This window comes from Aedes aegypti, chromosome 1, assembly GCF_002204515.2.
Source record: "Aedes aegypti strain LVP_AGWG chromosome 1, AaegL5.0 Primary Assembly, whole genome shotgun sequence".
In the NCBI taxonomy this organism is placed as follows: Eukaryota; Metazoa; Arthropoda; class Insecta; order Diptera; family Culicidae; genus Aedes; species Aedes aegypti.
The window spans coordinates 246,742,827-246,764,600 of record NC_035107.1 but is presented as its reverse complement, the minus strand read 5'-3'; the positions used below and the strand labels follow the sequence as shown (position 1 = coordinate 246,764,600).

Here is a 21,774-nt window from a genome sequence, read left to right as displayed (position 1 = left end):
GCTGATTTCAATCAACCAACCAGTCCGCTAAAAATACCTTTTGGCCAAAGCCGCCAAGTCATCCGTGGATTGTGCAGACAGTTGCGCGACTAGGAACTGATATTTTTCATCACATGCAGCCGCCCGGTGCGTTCCCATCACTCACATTCGCACAAACAATCATCATCCGGCAGCGAAGACTGCCACCGCCATCAATCGCATCGAATCCGATTACATCGATCAGCCGGAGCCGTCTCGGTGAATTATCGTGCACTGGCGTTGGCTATTCAACGCAAAACGCTTGGGTCAGTGGTTCCCAACATTCATCAAGGTATACCCAAGAAATTTTTCAAAAATATTGTTAGATATTTTGCATGTGAACTTTCTAGGAGCTAAATAATCTTCAGAAGCTCTAAAATTTCGTCAGGAGCTATCGAATATCTGTCAGATAAACGCCAATAGCAGAAGTTTACGGAATCTCGCTAGAAAGCAGGAGCCCAAGAATCTCTGCTGAATCTGTTAAGCCAGTTGAAAACCCCTGACGGCTTATCCACGTCATCGTGAGCCGTCGTGCGCGGTGCATGTGGCGAACTTTCGCGCCTCGATTTACGCACCAATCATTCCGTCTATTGAAGTCGTGCACCGGCCCGCCGGAAATGCGATGCGGTAATGTAATTTTGGAATTTTTCGCATTCGTTTTAATGACAGCGCAGCGTGGAAAGTTCCAACTCAGCGAACCATCGTGACGTCATTGGCGGAGCGCCTCGGCTCAAGAGTTAAGAGGTCGCCACCCGTCGCGTCGCGGTCAGCCGCTTAGCGGTTAAAACGTGTGTATGTAGACTGTAGAGCGTCGGTTCCCGAACTTTTCCTGTGTGCGACTCAGAAATATTCCTCGCGACCCATGAGCAGTGATGGAAAGTGGCGAACAAGTCTGCTGAATCGAAACAAAAACAAAATAAAATGCTCGCGAGCACCAGAGTGCTGATTTACTCGCATCTGTCGTGCTCGTGAGTAAACAAGGCTATAGTGATTCATGAGCGTCTTTAAAGCTGTTCAGAGTCATTTGCGTTTTTGGAAAAACAAATGTTTCCGTTCCAAGATTTATGGTTTTCAATGGGTTTCGACTACAAGCTCATAGTTTACTGTAGATTTGAATTTGGATGTAGAATTGATTACGGTCTCTCAAAACCAAAATAAATCAAACTTTTTTCGGTTACTCGCGAGTTAATGTTCGCGAACTTTTTGCTATTTCTTTTGGTATGTTTTCCCGAGCATTCGGGTGCGACACTAAGCTTATTCGCGAGTTTGCCATGCGTGTGTTGGTTTGGTTTACACTCTTGCAGTAAGGACTCCTCGGAGAATTTGAGCAGACATCTGAGGCTATTTCTAAATATTTATTTCGGGATTCCTCGTGAGATACTTTGTCAAGTACTGAACTACGTATTTGTCATAATTTTCTTCTAAATTTCAACATAATGCGATTCACGAATTTGTTCTATGTATCATTTAGGTATTACTCTGATGATACTTTTTCAGGAACCAATCCAGTGATTTTTTCACGCATTCTCCAATAAATTCACCCAAGGTTTTCGTTCAGAACTCCAAGAATCTTCCCAAGGATAGCTCCTCAAATTATTACAAGATATCAACAGCGCCAGAGATAACAATTCTTCCAGAGATTTCTCAAGAAAGCCCTCAGCCTTTTCTGAATCAATCCTAGGGTTCCATCCCAGATTTTTGTTTAGGGCTTCTAGTTTAACCAGTTTTTTCTAAGGATATGTTCAGGAATTACTCCAGAAATTCCTTCTGGAATGCCTGAGCATAGATTTCCTCTAAAGATACCGTTTATTTTTATTGAATATTTAAACCAGAAATTTCTCTGATAATACCATTAGAGAAAACTCCAAATATTCGTTTAAGAAATCTTCTGATTTTCCAGTAATTTTCAAAAGTAGTCACCAAAAAATATCCGACAATTATTACAGGATTATTCCCAAGAACTTATTCAGCTAATTGCCAACATTTGTTTCTGAAAATTTTGGAAGCCCGGTATCTAGTGCGAGAGATTATCCTAAAAGAAATCCTATGATAACCACTGACGACACTTCTGGTATATACAGGATATAGCATTTGCAAAGATCGTTTAAAGAACATATGGACATTTGTGCAAACCTTGGATGCTAAAATAAAAATTGAAAGAAAATACCAACCGTAACCCTATCCTGCAAAATATTATGTAGGAATCCCAGAAAAATCTTCCGATCCTTGTAGAAATTTGTGTTGAAAAAATCGGAGGAATTACAGAAATGACTGTCGGTTAAACCTCTCTCGTGTGGAAACCTATATGAACTTTTGAAGTATCCATAGAAAATTAACTTGAGCAATTATTCGAGAAATCCTTGGAAGAGACTGGATTGGAAGTAATCCCTTGATGAAATGCTGCAGAAATTCTTAGAGAAAACTCTGAAGCAAAATTATGGAGAAACTAAAAGAGTTTTCAATAGATTTCGTGGCATAATTCCAGGCATTTGCTGAATTGCAGCAATTGCAGAAAATCAATTCTTATAGGAATCCCAATGAAACGAATCAATCCAAGAAAAAGGAATCTATAACATTTGGTCGAATGACGTTTTGTTGAACGGACATTTCGTCGAATGGACATTTGGTCGAAAACGTTTTATTGCAATAGCAAGCTTATGACGTTTGGTCAAACCGACATTAAGTAGAAAGGACATTTGGTCGAATCCAAATAGTATGGTAATACAATTTTAAGATAGTCAGATTATCGTCGAGAGTAGCATTCTGTCGCTAATATATTTTTTGACACTTTTTCTGCGAGTTGAGACGAGCTGATCTCAAATGGAAGCAAGCCGAGTTTAGCCATTACAATCAACTCGTCGTATTTCTAATTATTTCTCGGTGCTTTGCACGTAACCATTCAAATCTTTGTTATTTGTATGAAATTATCAACACCGTCAGCAAAGCCAAATATCGTTTTGTTTAAAGTTCCGAGCATACTCCACTTTTCCTAGCGATTTTCAACGAAAACCACTCTTATTTCTTCATAGAATGATCAATTCTTCTATAATTCAAATCCTCTCAAATTAAAAGTTGTCAAACTATCAATTATTACCTTTGAAAATGACCCTGTTCCAAATATAAGTCATGTTTGGAATTTGAGACAAAATGGCATTTGCTTAAGTAACGATATTGAACTGGAAGTCTCAATAGTTCAATTCACCATGCGTAGAGAAACGTATCATTTTGTCGATACCTAAGATTTAGTTTGACATTTTTCTGCCGTTTCAAGTCTGAGGAATTCAAAATCCGGAATTCATAAATAGATCCCTAGCACTCTCTCATAATTCTTTCATTGGATGCAGATGAGCAGTTTGTCACTAAGAAGGATGCAATTTTGAAAATATAATAAATTCGACAAATCATTATGTTCTCATCGTTGAGTAATGAAAGAACTTGTTGAGCAATTTTTCAAAGATCGATAGTATTTTGGAAGAATAATAAATTTATTTAATTTCACTATTTCGGTCAATGTGCAAAAAATCACTTTTGAAAGTTCATTCTATTACATAATTTCAAAGGAACGCTCCCCGCCAATTAGAAAATGTGTGCCAGTTTATCGTGAAAAAACTTTTGATGAAATTTTTTAAGGCTCAAACCAAGCATTTCATTGTACAAAAGTTGCATTTCAAAATGAGTTTTCGACAAAATTTCCGTTCGACTAAACGAGTTGTTCTATTTTTTATTGGATTAAATGTCTATTCGACCAAATGTCCCTTCGACTAAATGTACTTTCGACCGAATGCCATTCGACAAAATGTCATGAAGCGAAGACAAATAAACGTTGTGGAAACATTTCTGTAAGACTTTCTGCACGATATATTGGAAAACAATCGGAGAATGGTAGTAGAAGAATTAATGAACGAAATTCTGGAAGCATCCTGAAGAGAATTTTCGGAGTAATCCCTGGAGAAAATTCTGGAGGAATCCATCTAAAAATCCCTTAAGAAATCACTAGAGGAAATTCAGGACGAAATTCTGGGAGAATCACTAAGCAATTGAATTATTTAGTGATTCCTGAAGGAGTGCCTGGATGTATTTCGTAAAGCGTGCTCATTTAATGCTATATAACAACTAATTAGCCCTGTACCAGCTCTATATTTCCGATATAAAGCTTTAAGTGCTTGATAGTTACTTGGGAAGGTATAGGCATCTAAATATCGTCGGGTGCCATAGTTTTGAATCCCCTGTTCCGTACATTTTTGACGAAATGAGAACAGCGGAAAGATTACGGTACGTTCAATAACAACTTTTTACTTAGATTCAGTTGTATAACTGTCAAACTTACTTAAAAAGGTAATTAATAGATTTTGCCCAACTTTGGTTATTCCAATTTTGTCTTCTAAATTAAGTGTCTGGTGTAACTAATCAACATTTAAATAATGCCCAAGACTTAATGCGATTTACAACGAAACAGAATTGATATGTTCAGCTTTCTTAACTAAACATCAAATGACTCTTATTGTTATTCCATAACTCTTGAAGGATTGATAAACACACTATGATTGATGTTTTTTCATCAATATTTTGTTATTTTTTCCGAACTGGAGATTTCAGCAAACATATTGTAGATAATAGAATAGACTGTACAGGGGTCATGCACATAATACGTCACGCTCTAAGGGGGGGGGGTTCAAGCCAAACGTGACAAGTCTTACAAAATTTTGGAGGACTAATATAAAAAACGTGACAAAGGGGGGGGGGGAGGTGGTCAAGAAAGTTGAAATTTAGCGTGACATAATTTGTGTACCATCCCACATGTCAATGGTAGCTTCTTGATTGACCGGAACTGGTAAGAATTGCACTTCGATTCGAAGTGCACATTTAAGCAGTTCTAATATATTAGTGATTTATAACGGCACCGGCCAAGTCCTTACAGTCAGTTAGGATGGGAAAGGAATGTTTGTGTGTAATGATTGTTGCTTCTAGAGACCGAGAATACCTCTGCAATCACCACGGGAAGAAAAATATCTTGGAGGCACCTTTGGTCAGTGATGCGATCCATGTAAAAAAAATACGACTCTTACTTAAAACCAGTTTTGCATTTTTGGCTTGCAGTGAAAATGTATCGGTAGAAGATAAAAAGAGTACGTCGACATTCATATTATCAATGTATTCAAAGGTTATTTTTAGTAATGACCAAAAAAGAAGGTATGTGTACATTCAACTTATATGGAACAGGAAGGCTTTATGTCGACACTTGTAGTGATGAACCATTCAAAGTTTGTTTGAAAAAATACATAAACGTAACGTTGCCCGGATGAACATTTGTTATCATAAGCAAGAAACGAGCTCACCAATTGGTAACCCATCCTCGACTGAACACAAACAGGATCATTTCTCGCACAACGGTGGAACCGAACACGATTGATTTTGATTTTATCGCTCTCATTACAACAACGAAATCAAAAGATCACACCACTATTCCAAACATATTGCAGATAATTTTTAAGAAGAAAACGCAACATCTTTGACCAAGTTCATTGAATATAGTTGCGAAATTTGCCAGGGATCGCAGTGTGGGAAACACTGCACTGTACAGCATATCATTCGGAAATTTTTGAAATACCCGTTTATAAAAATACACACCGTGTTGATTACATATTTCAAGAGCGTTCGTCTTTAACAAAATGTTTATTTTCTGCGCGATACCAGATGTGAAGGCGAACGAAAGAGTCGTCACCGCCTTCGGTTGAACTTCGGTCAGTTTGTGGCCAGGTAGGAGGTAGCGGAGGAAGGTGTTTTGGAGGAGACAGAGAATGGGGTTCCCATATTATGCTATTTTTAGCCAAACTCGCACTCGGACCAACAGCAGAGCGTCGTAGTCGTCGTGCTCGCTTTTTGTGTGTTTTTTCCTCAAACCGCATTCATTTTTAGAGGGGTTGTTTATACCATCCACGTTGCAAGGTAGATGAGCTCTAGTTATTTGGTAAACGTTTACTGCGATGAAGAGCCAGGGAGCGCGTTGCACACATATTTTCTATACCAAGTCATGTGAAAGGGAATAGAAACGGACTAGAGGACGGGTGTAGTTGACGCTGGTTTTGTGTTCTTTAAACCTCTTGTTATTGTTATGATGAACTGTATGGTGAGACGAGTAGACGATATTCAAAGAAAAGCCTGTCGTTTACAGCAAAAAGAGGATTTGTGTGTCGAAGCCCTTCACATTTGGCTGCCGTTTCTACGTTGTGATACTTTCGAGAATGATCTGCGGGATGTGCACGATTGAAAGTATCCTTATGTTGGGAGTTAAGTATCCGTTCAAAACAGGTACTAACTACAAACGCAGTAGTCAGTGGCTTAGTTGGTGAGCTCGTTTCGTTTTGTTAATTCTCGGAAAGCTTTTCAAACAGCCGTAATTCGGAAATGTTAATATACCGTTAATAAATTTCTCTTTTGTTAAGTTAATTTTCGAAAATTCAAAACGACGTAAGTAAATTTTCAACTTTTGCAACCGAACCACTACTTTCACCGCTATGTTGTATGGAGAGACAAAGTGGGTTAATCACTAATCAAAACATAACACTACTTGTGTCAATCTTACACTGGTACAAAAACGTTGTAAGTGATTGAACAAAACTGTGTATCATTTCATCATTAAGTTTTTGTGGGAAAATGATAGAAAATCAGATTTTTTTTTAACGTGTGCTGCTTTGCGCGCAAGGTTTTAATGATGCACGCGATGAAAAAATCCCAAAATATTTATTTTATTCAAATAGTTTTAGAATAATATTCAAATTATTCTCTTATTTCTCCTAACTGTGTGATAGCCAAACTTTGAATTTTCAAGTGCACAAGACTGGAGAATCCGACAACAGTTCGCGCTGAAAATCAATCAAATTACATGCTTGACCACCAATAATATAAAATGTCAACGCGTAGCGCTGTTTGGTTCTCAAGTCTTGCGCTCTTGAAAATTAGAGGTGTGGCTTCGTTCTATAATCACCTTAAAGATAATGCTTGTTTGACAAATATCATAACTTTTCATTCGTTCATCTTAATGGCATCACCTTCAAATCCTATACACTTATTTTATGTCACAAATTCTGATGGAATCGCAGCAGAACAGTTCGGTAATTCGATATTTAAACTAGTGTCATGAAGCTTCAAAAATCATGCTCATAGTCACCGTTACATCATGACCAAATAAGCCAATTTGTCATTTCCGCACGCAACACTGCTTCACGTTTCACACCTTTATGGCTAGGAGAGCTTGTTAATATGACTCACACACAATAAAAATGCACCGGTAAAACCCAAAAATTTCCACTGCATAACCACCAAACGCTCATCATTCACAGTCCATTCCATCTTTTCCAGATCTCGGAACACGTTATTCCAATCCCCAAGCCGCATGAAAAATCCACGCCGCGCAAATATGGACTCGATGGACGACACCGGGAATGGAATGGTACACCAATTCCAAAAACAACAAGATCAAGAAGAATAACGCCGCATCATCGCACAGTGGACAAAAGCGGACTAGTAATTGGGCTTATTTAGAAGCCGTCGCATTAGAATCTTGAAATCTAAAAAAAAAATCGAACAGTTTTTATCTCCGAATAGTAAACAAAATAATATCGATTGATCGTATTCCGCAGACAAAATTTTACACAATTTACTCTGAACATACTCGGTGTTTATCATTAAAACGTTAAATTTCCGAAATTACAAAACGACTTCAGTCAGATTTTCAATTCCGAATCTATATATGAAGAGACAAAGTGGCTTAACCACGAATCAAAACAAAACTTTACTTTAGTCGATTTAACAATGGTACAAACACGTCGCAAGTAATTGAATAAAACGGTATATAATTTTGTTATTTTTTTGTTTGTAGAAAATAATAGAAACTCCCTAGTTTTAGAACGCGAGCTGGTTGCATGCAAAATTTAAGCGATGTACATGGCGAAGAATTGTTGAAGAGGGGATTCATATTAAAACACTTCTTGAAGACATGTTGTCATTATTTTTATTTTTTTCAACCGTATGTAAGTAACTTACGTCGATTTGAAAAAGTAATCGAGATTTACTTTATTTGAGGATGCCGAATCCGTTGCCATTTTCAGAAATTTTATAGCAAGACTAGTTTCTAAGATTTGAATTGCATTACTTTTTATTGAAGGGATTTTCTGCCGTAGGCAGGTTCATCCCTTGAGTTTCTAAGATATTGACTGTCGAAAATACATTTGTTTACGATTTAAGCCACCTTGCATGCAAGAATACCAGCTTGAAGGGTAATATCCATCAACAAAGTTTATAATACTTACGATGCTCAAAGGTTTTTTGTATGATTTAGTGAAGTATTGTAATATGCCGTATAAGAAAACCATAGATTTTGGTATGGAGACCGCGAGCATGTTGAAGAAATAGATTATACTAAATTTATTCGGGCAATTTCAACCAAATCATATTCTAAATGGAAGTTGAAATCCTATTTTGCGGAATCTGCGCGGAATCGAAACAAAACTAATTATACTGTCGGTTCAGTCGTATCAACGTTTTCATCCGGATAGTTTCTACGCTTCTCTTCTACGAATGATTCCAGATTTTTTATCAGGATCTTTACTATGTAACAGAATTATGAACTTCCAGAGAATTCTAAATTCTTTCAGAATGCTCCTAGAATTTTTCTCTTTTGGGTCACATCCCGAATCCCTCTTGAACATTTAAAAAAATCTTCTTGATGCTTATACCGAATTTCTTCCACGATTTCTTTTTCTGAAATTTAACTAGAAGGAGCAATCCGCAAGGATTCTGTAATCATCCATAAGGAAGTCTGAAAACGTCTGAGAAGAATTTTCGATTCTAGAATCATCCCGAAAGGATCCTGGAAGCATGTATTGTAAATGTATGTAAAATGTATTCTTCTGGCATCCTAAGAGTATTCCTCTAGCACCCTGAAAAAAATCTTACAGCATCCTAAAAGGATTCTTCTTGCATCATGAAAGGATTCTGCTAGCATCCTGAGTAGATTATCAAAGCATCCTGATAGGATTCTTCGAGTATCCTGAAACGATTCTACTAGCATCTTGACTGGATCATTACAGCATTCTGAGAGGATTCTTCTAGTATTCTGAAAGGACTCTTCCTGGAAGCATGCTGAAAGGATCCTGTCATTATCCAGAAAGAATGCTGGAAGCATTCTCAAATGATCCTGGAAGCATTCTGAAACGATTTCGGAAGCATCCTGAAAGGATTCTGGAAACAACCAGAAATAATTCTGGAAGCATCTCGAAAGGATCCTGCATGCATCCTGGAATGATTCAGGAAGCACTTTGGAAGCTTTGACGAAGTCGAAAAAAATCTCAGATAGAATTTGGAAAAATCGCACATGAAATCTGAAAGAATCCCAGATGGAGTCCTGAAAAATGTCCAGATGGAATCTGGAAGAACTACAGATGGAATCCAAAAAAAATCCCAGAGAGAGTCCGGAAGTAATCCAAAGGAAACTGGAAGAGTCCTAAAAAGAGTCCGGTAGAATCCCAGAGGGAGGGGTTACACATTTTAATAAATTAAATGCGCATTTCAGAAGATGGTCTGCAAATTGAGATCAAATCCCTCAAAACTTAAAAACAAACATATAAATTCATTATTCACATCAATATTATTGTTATTCTTGGTCGCTAATATAAACTTCAAGTTATATGTATCATCTCAGCGCAGTGTGAACACCTTTCGCAATATGGGATATCATCTTGCTATATTACGTGATATAGAGCGTAGTCTGAACATGGTAATCGCTGTTATAACACGTTATGCCAACATCTTATACCGATTACCCCGCATATGATGATATATCAAATGTAACACCTACTAAAAATGAGGAATTCGGGTGAAATGGTCACGATAACGATCCGGTCTGGTTCAGGTTCTGCACTCATATCTTAAAAAATCTCCTATCGTCAAAAATACCTTATTAGTCGCAACATAACATGCTCTTTCTTATTATTGAACGACAAAAACTCTGGTTTTGCTTTTTAACACTGAGGTTGTTCCTATCTGACATTTCGATAGGTAATTCACCAAAAATCTGAGTTAAAATCTAGGGGTATGGCATAAATTCAAGTTTTTTTTTGGGCTTAACCCAATACAAAATATTACACAATTAAGTAATCGTGTATATCTGACGTAAGCTCCAGCGTTTGGTACTAAAATTGTGAAAGGGCTTTAGAAAGCTATTGAGATTTAACTGTAAACCTCAAAAACTTTAGACATAGGGTAAAATCGTACCCTGTGAAGTTGTACAAAAAGAAAATAGTTAAGGTGAAGATGCATCGAATTCAAACCTCAAATTTATAAGAGTGAGTTAAATTTTCAAAAATATGTTTGTTTCAAAATTATTTAAAAATTGTTGCAAAGTTCTTCCCAAACGTTTAAAAATAAGAAAAACAAGTTTCAGCTTTAGAGATAATATTTAACTGGCAAAAATAAAAAAAAAACTGGCATTTTTCGTTAAAAAATCATATTTTGGTGCTTTTTTTTCTGAAAAACTTGGTCAAGACATTTTTTTAAAGAAATGTGATGTATGAAAAGTTTGAAAAAAGAAAAGCATCAAAAGTATGTAAAAAGATTTGAAATCGGTTGAAGTTGGGGTCAAACAAAATTGAAATTTTTAGTAAAATGAGGAAAAATTTGGAATAAATTACTTTTAACCTCAACTTGTTTTGATTTTAGGCAAATTTGGTGTTCAACAAAGTTTTTACAAATTTTATTTTGAAGGTATTGATGCTAACTGTTAAAAACGGTTGAAAAATAAGAAAGTTATATGTACTTCACTGAAGGTCATTTTTTATAAGGTAAAAATTCACCTTCAAGAGGTTTGCGCCACCTATAAATGTTAATATTTTTGGCTCAGCTTTTAAGGTTTCTCTTTTAATGTGATTTGAATTCAATAGAGCACACGAATTATTGGTTTTGAGAACATTTGAAAAATAAGCCGCACCCTATAGTACACGCAGTTTCACCAAAAACAAACAGTTGATTTGTATGGACATAGGTTTTCACAGAATAAAACCTGCGCCAATCTATTTTTTGAGTATTTCTCGCGTAACTTTCCAAAGGGACCTATCTAACATTGAGAGGCTTTCTTTAATAGAATTTTCCATCGGAAATGCATCATGTCAAGATTCTAATTCAACGGCTTCTAAATAACCCCGATTAGGGCTTCGATTTCGCCCACTGTGATCGTCTCAAGCGGCAAACATATACGTATAGAGGTCGCCATAAACGCCAAACGTTGCGCTGCTGCGGCGTATAACTACTTCTGTTGACTTGACTGGGATTCAAAGTCGTTGCGGGGCACCTTGCTTCCGCAGCCGCTTGTTCCCACCAACAGAACCGCACATGCAAGCAGCAGGCAAAAGGGGACTCCGAATCAACCGGCGGCGGCAACGGACAACACGAATCGAGAGATAATCGAATGTTGTTTTTGCACATGCATCACAAGTAGTGTATAAAGTAATAACACAACACATACTCTCTTTCACTCCGGTTGCTCCGCTGATCCTCTGCTTCCGTCTTCCTCCCACCGGCCGGCTTCTGCCTTCCTTCGTTGATACCTTGTACCTTCTGGTTTATGACTGCCTCCAGAGGGTGCTGCTCTTGCTTCTCTCCACTCTTTATTACGAACTTGCCACACACTCTCTCTCTCCCTTGCGCACTCTTCTCTTCTTATTGTTGCGCTTGCTGCCGCTGATGTTGTTACTATTCTTCTTCGTGCGACCTTTTATTTGCCTGTAATTCTTGCGCTGCTCTTCGTTTACTGGCGGCTAGGCGGACACACTCACTTTATGATGGTTGGGTTGCTGAACGGAACACACAACATACACACTTCACTTCGCTTCACTTCTTCGCTGGTGATGCTCTCCTGTGCTCGGCGCTTCTCTTCTTCTGCTTCTTCCTGCGAGAGTTGCGGCGAACGACTTCTTCGCTTCTTCTGGTGTCAGTCAGCGATTCCAAGAGCCGTAGATTGCGATACCGATTTGGCGCGCGCGTTTTTTTCCAGAACTCCTGTCCTTCTGAACTGCTGCTTTTCTACACTACAAAAACAACAAACAACCCTTGGATTGATGTTTGTTTGGTGGTGCTCTTACTCTTCAATAACATCCACGGTCAAGTTTCCGTGATTGCGACGACACGACAACGCACGAAGGTGTACCAAGGGCAAGCGACGGCGACGAATGTCGAGCGGACGAACGAACGAACGGGTAAGAACCAGTCAAACCAGAACCCGCGAAATACGGCTAGCGGAGACTACGGCGCGAATTTCAACCTTGCTGACTTCGGTGGATTATAAGCTTGGTCACCGCGGACCGTGGGGTGCCGCGGATGGGGGGCGGTTGGGATTGGATCACTCTCTTGGGCGCGCACCGCGTGCACACAAACACACTCGCACATACACTGTACACTTTTTTGTTGCTTTATTTGTTTGATGAATTTCACACGGCGACAGCCAGAGAATACGAATACGATGCGCTCATGAACTACGGCGAACCACGGCGACGATTCAACATGTGCGTCTCACTCGGTCGGGAAACAAAAGCTAACTGAATTGGTGTGCCGCTGCTAGCGGCTGCCAGTTACAATGTCGGGTGCTTGCTCTTACCCATGGGCTTACGGTTGCCAGTAACGCTGGAAAAGAATCATCCTTTTGGCTGTCTGAAATTTTGTGTAGTTGTAGTTTCATATAACAGGAAGATCTCTGCATTTTCTAAGTTTATATTCTACTATTTCTTTTTCAAACTACGTTTTTACTGAGACAGAGCCTGCTTCTCATTCCACAAATTGACACCTTCAGCATGGCTTTTCTTTGTAGCCGCGGACTCTAACCACTCGGCTAAGGAAGGCCCAGTTCTGCTAATTATACGTAATATGGCTAATTATACCTTCAACTCAATTTAAATCTTTCGATTTTGTCCATGGAATTGAAGGATTATCTAAAGCAAATACGTTTAAGGTAAAAAAGAAACAAAGCCACACGTGTAGAAGCAGGTATCTCTACATTATTTATTCATCTCTTAGTCTATTTCTTAGAGAATGACTCTGATACTTTTATATATCATAAAAAAAAAATAAAATAATAAAGGATTGTTTTCAAGGATACATATCTTACTTTATGGTGGTATAAATGTTCATTAACTGAAGGTACTTTTATAATACATTCGAGTGCCAAAATGTTCTACAAGAATTTATTGAACTTTGATTCAAACGTCGAATCAAAACAGGGAAAAGTTCAAAAATTGTTATCCATGACAGCATTGGAAAGATTTTTTTAAAACGCATAGTGGAATCAAGTAGAAAAACATCAAAGCATTCCAATTAAAGTAACTTCAAATTCACTAATAATGAATTACAATATATTCAAACATAACGATGTTCTACAATTTATGGTTTGTAGATTTATAGCTCGAAAATGTTCGTTTAAAACGATTTTCCCGGTGACCATCTCAGATTCCCGTTTTTTCCGTCTTTTTCCCGATGGAATCGGATTCCCGTCTTTTTCCCGCTTTTCCCGGTTCGGTGGCCACCCTGCTATTGCTATAGGATGTTCAAAAATTGTTTATTATGCCAGTAAAGCAGAACACCTACCCCCAATAGTAAATAAGCGTGAACAATGGGATTTATCATCGATTTCTCTTTGAAGCTCTTTTTCGCAGGTGTTATTTTTCAAGCTTCTTACAACTTACGAATCATTGCCTATCGTGGACCGATACAGATGCGATGTTTTTCTTCGCTTGCATTGATCGTGCTTCGGAACCAATTGAGAACGAATTATGCAATGCCTGCTTTTGAATCAATAACACTAACCTTTTATGTTGCGTTAGTTGTATGAAACGCTAGCCATGTGTCTTTTTGTCTATAGTGAAAAACTTCTCAAAAACAGTGTTTCTTTGCCAAAAGCTTCAGTATTGCACTTTTAAAATCAAAAGAGAGCGAAGGAGGAAAGCTCTCATAGTTACATAAGTCCTATTGAAAAATTACGCGAAATATTTCAATTGATCACTGAGGAAGTGCTCGAAGAACAATCAGCTTAGAAACAGATTCCATCATCGCACTTGGGACGTAACGCCAGAGAGAAGAAGGATTTTTGTTGTTGAATCCATTAAATTACCGCCAGCTGGCACCCATGCCAGAAATGCCGGTTTTCCAAGCCATGTGCCGTGTGCCCCTCTTGAAGAGAGAGACCTGAGAGACAATGCGAGCAAACAAACCATCCAGAGATCACCGAGGAAAAGCGAGAGAGTACACAGTAACATTACCACCAGCACCATTTGATGGACGATTCATACGCGGTAGAGGACGCGCCAGTCAGTGCCTGAAAAATGATGGTCACCTCTCCGCAGCAGCAGCACTTCACACAAAACCGGGTTGTAGATTGGGAGAAATAAATGGACGCCGCGACATTATATGAGTGGGAGTGGGCTGAAGCCGGAGGACAGCAGCAACAGCAGAGCTGCTGCGTTGTAATAAAAAAAAGCTTCCTCGTTGCCCCCTCAGACAATGACAGCGCAGAGATGCACGGTGGGTATACGGCAAAGGTTTATTACAAAAAATAAGCATCGTCAAATCTTTCATGATTCAAAAATTAGGGTTTTAGCTGTCATTTATCATTGTTCTCAGAAAAAAAGATTCACCGAGGGATCTCGAAGAACTTTAAAATTAAAAATAAAGAGGGTCTTTATGACGAAATTTTCATCCGTTTCTTCAGGGTTTAATAGTCAATGAACCTTCTAGTTAATTACCAAGTGATCAATAACATCTAAATTGAACACCAGGTTTTGTCCCGGTGCTACTGCCAGGCAGAAAAAGAAGACTGTTTATGTATTCCAATGACGAAAAGAAATAATTATAAGCTTGACACGATGTACTTCCATGGTTTATAAGTTCCTCAATATTACATAGGACAGTAATGTCTTTTACAATATGTAGGGTACATCAGGCATTGCAGAATTCATTCTCAATTGATTTCGAAGCACGGTCAAAGCAAGCGAAGAAAAACATAGTATCTGTATCGGTTCATAATCGGCAATGCTTCGTAAGTTGTAACAAGCTTGATAAATAAGAGCAGCGAAGTAGAGCTCTAAAGAGAGAGCGATGATAAAACCAATTTTTCTCGCTTATAGTGGAGGGTTGGGACTTGTCCAGATGGGTTTTATCATGCTCTGTTATGCTTCCGATATAATCAAATCTATATCAGTAGACGATAAACAGACTCTCATGATGTGCTAAGGATCATGATTGTCATAGAGCGAAAAATGAGAGATATACTCTCAATTTTCTCAGAATTAAACCCCTGACCCTAATATCATTATTGGGTAATTCTTACTGAATCCAGGCTCACATCGTTAAAATTATATGTTTTGATTCTGTTCCAATATGTTAAACATAGTGGCATAGTATGGAGAAAGGATCATTTGAAGTGAAAACAAATGTTGACGGCCCTTTTTATTTTGGCCGCCATCTTGATTTTATCAGAAAATCCCTTTTTACCTTTAGCGTAGCGCGTTTTTAAACTTTGAAAGCACCATAGCTGAGTAAAAAACAAATGCAGCAGCTACAGAACTAGGTGAGCAATTCTTTCAACCCTAGAAAAAGGACGATTTTCTAAAACATGTTTTAAAATTCTAAAATATATGGTGTTTGAAATTTGTTATAACCTTAGTGTATTATTTGTCAAAACCTCTTCAGTTGTGCGACCTACACATTGCCGGTGTTCAGACAGACTGGACCAAGCGTGTTTAATGGTGTCAGGAAAACGTACCCCACACATTCGAACTATTAAAATACTAGCATTATTTCCTGTAATAATGGTACTTCTTTATTTGATGGTACATTCCTATCAAAATAGCGTCGAAATTATATGACTTGATGGAGGTATTGAGGCAACCTCATAACGCCAAAATATCATCTAGTCCGGTCTGTCTGAACATCGACAATATGTAGGTATTTCAGGGTGGCCACCAAATTTCCATCTTGAAATTCACGCCTTTTTCTCGGTATAGTTTCCAAATCTTCTAACCTTTGATGAATCGAAGCCAAACCTCAAATTTTCAAATCTGGAGAACTGAACATCCGTTTGAACTGAAAACTTGATCTATCAGTCACCAACAGCAAGTGATCAATCGATCAAGTTTTAAGCTACACAGTTCGAACGAAACGTGTAAATTTCTGAGACATATAATGCACATAATTGGAGCGTGGAATATCATGGATATTTACATGATATGTCATGTAAACTTCAATTATATGTCATGTAATCCAACAGGATCCTGAGTGATTACATGACATATAACACATTTTTACATGATTTCAGAATTAAATTTACATGACGTCGTGTTTACATGGCATAAATGAAGTTTACATGACGTGTAATCTTCATTATTTTTAACTGTGTAAACGAATGTTTGGTTCTTAAGTTTCATGCTCTTGAAAATTTGAAATTTGTCCTCGATTATTTTTTACCTTTAAGCAATTAAGTTAAAAAAAAAACAATGTAGAAGCACATATCTCTACCTTATTTATTCTATTTTTGGTCGATTTTTTTTTTCAATTATATAGAAAAATACAGACTCTTATAAATGAAGAAAGCTTTTAAAGAATACATCTCCGGAATAATTGTGGTATAAATATTCAGCAACTGAATAAAAGACAATACATTAAAGTGCCAAAGTATTCTGAAAGAATTTAATGAACTTTGATTCAAAACTTCTAGTCAAATCAGACCAAGAAATGTTAATAAATGTTACCCCTGACAGTAATGGAAAGGTTTATTAAAGATTCGAAACAAGGATTGCGATGTTGTGAGAAAAGTGAAATATTTTTAAGAAGCGTAGTGTAGAAGCAAAGTAGAAATGAAATCATCACCATTGTTGAAGCATTCAAATGGAAGTTACCTACTCAAATTCACAAATTCTGAATTACTATAGAGTAAAGTGGGGCAAAAGTTCGAGTGGGGCAAGAGTTTCTTTTTGAGATTTCTAGCTCAAACCAAATCAAAACTTAGAAATGTCATGGTGGTTCGAATGCTATTCAAGTAAGAGACTTTCGCTCCAAATATCATAAAAATCGATTGAGATTTGGAAAAGTTATAACTGTTTGTTGTTTTTCGACGTAAATATTGTAATATTTGGTCAAACTTTCGATGTATGGAACCAAATGAAGATAAAATGTTTTTCAATATTTTATGTAAGGGCGTTTCTAGGCCTATCATAAGGATGCTTTGACGTGTATTAGTTTTTCCATAAATAGTTGGAATCAATTTTTGGCCCATAGCGGGGCAAAAGTTCGAATCTGCGGGGCAAAAGTTCGACCCATGTATAAATTCACGGAAAATTTTTCGAATTGCCTAAAATCCGTATATTATCTTCAAATTTAGTGAAATTTGCCTGATCGTGCGAAAAATGTCACAAAAATTTTACATTTTCACTTAGTTTTGCGAAAAACTGCTATTTTTTGGGTGTATTACAATTAACTCTGTTTTGGGCATTTTTTGATGAAAATTTAGTGTGTATTTTTCGGCAAACATAAGTTTACGGCTGGTATAAAGTATGCCTGGCATAAAAGTATTGATAGTTTGTGTTTTAGCCAATGAACTTTTGCCCCACACTAGATTCGAACTTTTGCCCCACCGGTGGGGCAAAAGTTCGTTTAAGACAATTAATTTTGAAACTGTTATAACTAAAAATGGGTAAATATTTTGACACAAGTTTGTTCACCAAAGTTATAGCCAATATGTTGAAGGTTCGCTGTATGGTATTTGTTTTGTTTCATCTGCTATTATTTTCCTGGAAATTTCGATTATACCACTAAGGTCGAACTTTTGCCCCACCTTACTCTACAGTACTGGACAGAATAAAGTTCGCATTGGCCGTTTTTCCATACAAAATGGTCAAGTTTGGAGATCTGAATCTCAGCTTTTAGTGGTCCGATTGATCTGAAATTTTCACCACAGCCTAGATATAACATAGATTTTACTCAATTAAAATATCACTGCATTTGAAACACAATCTTTTAAATTATTAAAAATCTCTCAATTTGCAAAAAATTGCAAAATTTAATTTTGAAAATATTTTGAAAACAATCAGTTTTTCCGAAAAATGATGTTCTGCAAACTTGTGTGTCTTATCAAATTGTACATTTTTGCAGAAGAACATATTGCCCTAAATATTTTCATTTAAAAATTATTTTTACTTTAAAATTTTGTCATTTTTATCAAAATTTGAGATTTGCGATAGCTTAAAAGTTTGTTAATGAAAAACTATGAATTTCTAGCCTAGCAAATTTGAGGTTACTTTCAAGCTGCAGTGAAAATTTCAGGTCAATCGGACTACTAGAAACCGAGATATAAGACTCCAAACTTGATCATTTTGTATGGAAAAACGGCCAATGCGTACTTTATTCTGTCCAGTACTGTATGTACATTATTGAACAAAACATTTGCAACCTTTTCGACACAAAATGCTCAACTTTGGCAGGCTGGACCTCAGTCAATTATAGATTGATTTGAATGAAATTTCTACAGCACGTAAGACAAAACTAGAATTTCAGCATATATTCCTGAACGACCCCTCCATAACGAGCTTATAAGCAATCAAGGTTTGACCAAAGTGAAATTTCTGACAAAAAACTATGAACAGTCTATTTGAAAATAGGAAAGTTCCACGCAAAAACTGTCTTAAGCAAATTTGTTCGTTTTGTCCAACCCGGGAGCATCATGACAGCTGCAGTACAACGTCAGTGTACCGAAAAATTTTGGTCCGTGGTACTGTCAAACTCAATGAAATCATGAAGTGTTCTCAAAATAGGGCGTAAACTAGAATTATGCTGATGGACATAAAAAAAGTTTTACAATTTTTGTTTGGTATTTGTTATATCATTATAAACGAGTGATCACCAAATAACGATTCTCTGAAAGGATTTGTAAGGCCATCGGGAAGATTTTGTATGGCCCACGAGCGAGTTTTGGATAGTGGTGTGATGTGATCTGCATGCTGTAAAGTTACTTATAATAACCAATCCTTTGTTTACGAAATTATTTTTTGACTACTTGGCAATTCAAACCAAGACTAGTTTGTTAGGGATCGTTCAAACATGACGTAACACAACTGGGGGAGGGAACGGGTCTTTTGTAGTGTAACGGTTCATACAATAAATTGAAATATTCCATACAAAATCTGTTACTCCAGGGAGGGAGGGAATTGAAATTGGCAAATTTCTTCGTTACGTAATATTTGAATCATCCCTTAGATATTTACGAGGATTATTAATTTATTACTGTAGTTATCCAGCTTTTTACGAGCGCTAATGGCTGCCGCCAACAGGCTTGCTTTCTGGTAGGGATTGGTCGATTTGAGGTTTGGCTTGGGTCCGCTCAATATGAAACGACTCAAGCCAAACGTCAAATCGACCGATCCCTACTAGAAAGCGAGCCTATTTGCGGCAGCGCTTTTAAAAAGCTGGATAAGCTTGAAATCAATCTGAGATCATATCCAGCTATTGACTCGCAGTACATTTTCTTTTGCGGATTTGAACACTTTTTTCTCATACTTACCCCCAGATATCTAAGTTTCGATCAGATAAACTTATTGGATGAACTATCCAGCTTTATACAAGCGCTAATTTCACCAAAAATTAGCCCACTTCTATAAAAAAGGGATCCAGTAATCTGACGTTTGACATGGGTCGCTTGGTATAGACTTATCCACCGGTGTACCAAATTTACTCACTCCGTGAATTTTGACACTTTACCGAAACACGTGGGGAGCATTGAGCTCTTGCCGAGCGGTGTCACGAACACATTCGCAAATTTGCTGGTGGAAAATACTGCTGTTTGATTTTGCTTGGAACAGCTGATCTTTGTTTATATTTTCCACCAGCAATTTTTAGGTAGTGTTGGTGACATGTAACATGTATGTACACGAGCGCAGAAACAACTATTGAGAAGCGTGACCCGCTAAAGTGTCAAAATTCTTGGACCGAGTGAATTTATCAACCCGGTGGACAAGTCAATTGACCGGACCCAAACCAAACGTCAATGTGTTGGATCCCTACCAGAAAGTGAGCTAACTTTTGGCAGCCATTACCGCTTTTGAAAAGCTTGATCAGATCCGTCCCACTCGGGCTCAGACTGGGTACCACTTCTAGTACTGCATTTGGTCCCTCGGTAGTGCAAAAGGTACCCAAGTTTGACAAATCGCAGTACACTTTTCACGGCATTCTAGATTACCTTATGAGCCATAAAATTTTGGGCAACTGCAAGGGACATGGAGGTCTTTAATTTGTCTTTGGCTGGATAGTTCATCCAATGGGCTTATCCACGGTCTTCTTTTCTCGTCGTTTTTTCCGATCTGAATATGTTTACATAAAATGACATCCGCACCAACACGAATGTTTACCGGATGAACAATGGGTAGATTGATGTGCAACAAAATCGTTTATTTTTCTGTATACACACATTTTTATACATTTTTCTGTATGCAGTAAGAGTTTTCCTCTCGCTGGAAGTTGCAGCGTAACGTCATCGTATATTAGTTCATAGGCTTATTTGATTAAAACTTAGACCTCTGGTGGTGAGTATGAGAAAAAGTGTTCAAAGCCGCATAGAAAAAAAAATCTGCAATTAAAAAAAATATCACTTTTTGACTTCATTCGTTCTCATTGAAACCCGTTCAAATAAAAGACAAGGACACCGTCTTCAGCTATTTAGCTGTACAAACTGTAACTTAACACTATACAACGGACAAGCATGCTCGAGTGGCACAGCCGAGGAACATTCCTGACGAAAAGTTTCAAAGGCTGAAGCGGGAATCGAACCCACACCCCATGACACGATGCGCTTAAATACCTGACGACACTAACCGCACGGCCACGAGGTTCACAATGTTTCTTTTGAGAGCAGCAAAGCGATCCACAAAATCAGTTAGGCTGTATTGTGAGTAATTTCTCATGGATGACTTTCCCGCAAAATAAAGCACTAACAGGTCATTTAATCTTTTCATCGAACGAATTGGTGCGCTCTTAAGTTCATTTGGTGCTTAAACTTGATGATTTTATTGAATTTATTTCCATTGGAAGACGAAAATATCCGATTCGCCCTTATTTCATTTCATGCCATTCGTTGTTTTGCATCCGTCAACGACGAAACAAAATTCCGATCTGCCATAGTGAAAAATCGTGCCGGCAGCGGTGGATGGCCCCATTGTTTACGTTGCAAGTAGGTACGTGAAAATTGCGTTATCTGTCACTGCGCGGGGGGGTTGGTTTTGTCTAAATCAAGAACTTTACAGAAGCTACCATAAAGCTATTTATTCAACTTTCTGAATTACGTAAAGTGATAAAATTTGTCCAAAAACTCACTTCAATCAAATCCTCATTGCTCCTGAGAGCTCGTGATTGGAAAAAATACTCAAAAATATATATTGATATTCAAATTAATGTCTGACGTGCTGTGAAAATTTCATTCAAATCGGTCTATGTTATTTATAGAGATCCAGCCTATCAAAGCTGTATTCCGTAATTCCGTATGAAAAATCGAAGAAGTTGCAAATGTTTATAGATCTAGAGCTCAAAAATGTTTATTCAAAACGATTTTTCCGGTGACCATGACAGCTTCCCGCTTTCTCCCGGTAGATTCATATTCCAGCCTTTTCCCTGCTTTTTCCGTTTTCCCGGTTCGGTGCCCACCCTGCTCCCATAATCGGGGTTACAATTTTTTCA

The 21,774-nt window shown here is 37.7% G+C and overlaps 1 protein-coding gene across 30 annotated transcripts in view; it reads right to left on the bottom strand.

Annotated features, from left to right (window-relative positions):
* The window catches only part of LOC5566474 (C-terminal-binding protein), a 249,527-nt gene that overhangs the window by 130,412 nt on the left and 97,341 nt on the right, over nt 1-21,774 (bottom strand). For 15 of the 30 annotated variants that reach the window (XR_002498609.1, XR_002498610.1, XR_002498607.1 and 12 more), the window contains exon 1: nt 11,537-12,614. The exons of 6 other annotated variants lie outside the window; for them this stretch is intronic. The gene's annotated coding sequence lies outside the window, so the exon portion shown is untranslated. Of the gene's footprint in view, nt 1-11,536; nt 12,615-21,774 lie in introns of those variants that run through there. 9 more of the 30 variants (XM_021837429.1, XM_021837424.1, XM_021837423.1 and 6 more) reach the window with 2 other exon arrangements.